Genomic DNA, 2,800 nt, shown 5'->3' with positions numbered 1-2,800 from the left:
TTTCGCTATACAAGCATAGAAAGTTTCGACTTGGGCGTCATCACTCTTGAACTGGCGCCACAGCCTTTGCATACACGGAATAACTCCATGAAACTATACTTACACAAAAGATTTTACTAAATATCTGTTGTATCTTGAATGATACGGGCATTTAAAAACCAGTCAGACAGTCGTTTTTTTTGCATACACGTCTGTTTTAGGATAGAACACCTAACTATATACTTAGCAATCAACAATAATATCGAGGATATTACAACACACGTTGTGCCTATTTTAACATTACTCTATTAAACTGCACCTCGAATTAGTACGTGCTATCTAAGTGAGACACACCAGTTTCAGCACTCGTATAAAACGTTACTTTGGTTATTATCCCAAATACATAAATGATGCAACAGTAGCATTGAATATTTCTCTGCATATCCCAAAAAATGGTTGCAGTACCAGGTTTGCCTGTTTCTTTTCTCTAAAAACTTAAAGTACACGGCAGCCTTCGAGTTCGTACTCTGCACTTGGTTGCCCAGCAACCCTGATCACAATGGATCACATGACCGTGGGCTTTAAGGCCCACCTGCCCTGTGAATGGCTAAACCAGACAACACCCACATTCCTGGAGGCACACGACTCACGGACGTGCTGGAGACAGCACCAGAAACGCATTGAAGCAGCAAAAGTGAAGCAGCTACAAGTAAGCACCGGCGTACTTGCCTCTCCCTCTGTATATTACGGCAGAGTTTTGGGAAAGCCAACTGATGGAAGACCTGTCTTTTGTGCTTTCTCCCATAGTCAGACTTAGAAACTAAAACCGAATTGCAGCACGGAAACGGCAGTGCTTGACTTTTTGCAATATGCACTTAACCTGCACCTGCTGGTAAGCACGAGTTCTCTTACCCGATACTCAAATATGCATTGTACTTGGTAAAACCTATTTTCTGACATTGCTAGTAATACACCTAGTAATTAGTGGCACACTTTTCACTTTACAGTTAACTTTGGAAAAAAGAACAAGAAAATCAGCTAACTAAGAGATTAGATCAAGGGACCACTTTAACAGGTATCATGCGCCTCTGATCTGCTTTTTCTCTGTTGGATGTGGTTACGGCCGATTTCCAATATAATTATTCTGTGCAAGGATATTTGAAGCCTCTAATATATTTTATTTTAAATGGAAAATTGCGGACCTAAATTATTATGATTTTTTGATTTCTCTACTTGATGCATTCAATCAAAATTGAGAACCACACTGTACTCAGTACTAATCTATTTTCATCTTCTCTTTCTTTCCGTTTTCTCCCCCCCCCTCCAAATCTGTTGGTCTCTCTCCTCGCACCGGTACTTGCTACGCATTGTGCTAATATAATCAAATATGGTGGTAGCATTTTCAATCTATTACGTGACAACTTGTACAATGCCACTTTACTCTGTTACAATGTATGTTAATAGTGAACTCTTACTATCACCCATCTAAACGCCCTGAGGACGGCCCAGAGAGGGCTGAAACACGTGTTACGGCCCAGAGAGGGCTGAAACACGTGTTGGCGTGACGTGTGATGTTTGTGAATAAACCTTTAAAACTACCTCACGGATATTATATTTACTTATACAGCTCCTTGTCACTTGTTTCTGTAAACAGAAATTGCATATGCACCTATGTTAAAATTATCTCCAACATACATGTGGGGGTGAGCGCAACTCGTGAGACATTTCCTAATACATATGTACACTTTTATGCAACAAGTCTAGCCATTTCTTATTGCAGTATGACATTTTTAATAAAGCATGCATAATAAGTGTTACTATGTAGCTTGAATGGCATTTTAGTGCAGCCAGTTTGGAAATATTTTCATACTTTGGCATGCGTTTTTAATGATAAAGCCAACTGGAGTATGTTCTTACATGTGGATACTGTCATGTATTGGCAGAACACACATGGGCATGTTTTCTTATAGTATCATTACTGGCATTATGCTCAAAACAAACATGAGTATGTTCCTATATGCGAATACTAGGGTAGAATGGTGCAGTCAGTATGGAAATGTATGGGCACAGTCAGTGTGAAAATGTTCAATACTGGCACATATTGAGCAAAAAGGCATCATGAAAATGTGTTGGAGAAGTGCGTCTGTGCGCTGTTGGTGACGTGCATCTATTGGATTTTTTCATGAGTTGCCCTACTACAAAACCAATTGCAGACTGTTTGGCTTTTTTACCCAATTTTTCTAAAAAGAGTGCTCTCAAATTCACCAATTTAACCCATTATTTTAAAAAATATTCTCAGGGGACAGTGGGGGGTGCTTACAAAGGGCAGGGGGTGCTGCCCTCCTACCCAGGACCCCAGAGCCCCCAGGAATGTGCAGAGACATCGGGGCTGCAAATTAATGTTGCAGAGCGCAGATTAATTATTTACAGTGAATTAATCTGCCGCCCTGCAATATTCTTCGGTCTTCTTGACTTATTGTGGCTGGCCGGGCTGGACCGTTCGCAGAGGGGCGCGTCCCGTTTTACAGAGCTTTTCCCTGTGTAAAATGCATGGAGCTCATAGCTCCACGAACTCTACTTACACCATCCTCATCCAGGAGGCTGGCCAAACCAGTATATCAACTGTGCGCAACCAGCCCACCACCAGACAGTTACTGTAAGGTGGGCAGGCTAGCCTAGCAACTGGAATCGATGAAAAAGGTAATTTGCTATTTATCATCAAGTACCAGCAAAGTACCAGCAATGGCAACTCTGCTGAGACCATTCCGCCTTTCCAAGGTATACAGAGTGAACCTTGTATTGAGCACTGAGCGCGGATTCT

At 41.5% G+C, this 2,800-nt stretch overlaps 1 long non-coding RNA gene across 1 annotated transcript; it reads left to right on the top strand.

Annotated features, from left to right (window-relative positions):
• The first annotated feature begins 786 nt into the window (after positions 1–786).
• Positions 787–1,542, top strand: LOC138569039 (uncharacterized). Its single transcript, XR_011303072.1, has 3 exons — positions 787–871; positions 987–1,054; positions 1,377–1,542. It is a non-coding gene; the product is annotated as an uncharacterized lncRNA (long non-coding RNA).
• Positions 1,543–2,800: the final 1,258 nt, after the last annotated feature.

Source organism: Ambystoma mexicanum, chromosome 2q, assembly GCF_040938575.1.
Source record: "Ambystoma mexicanum isolate Mex_15411 chromosome 2q, UKY_AmexF1_1, whole genome shotgun sequence".
Lineage (NCBI taxonomy): Eukaryota > Metazoa > Chordata > Amphibia > Caudata > Ambystomatidae > Ambystoma > Ambystoma mexicanum.
Note: the sequence above shows the minus strand (reverse complement) of the source record. Positions and strands in the feature narration are given on the sequence as shown.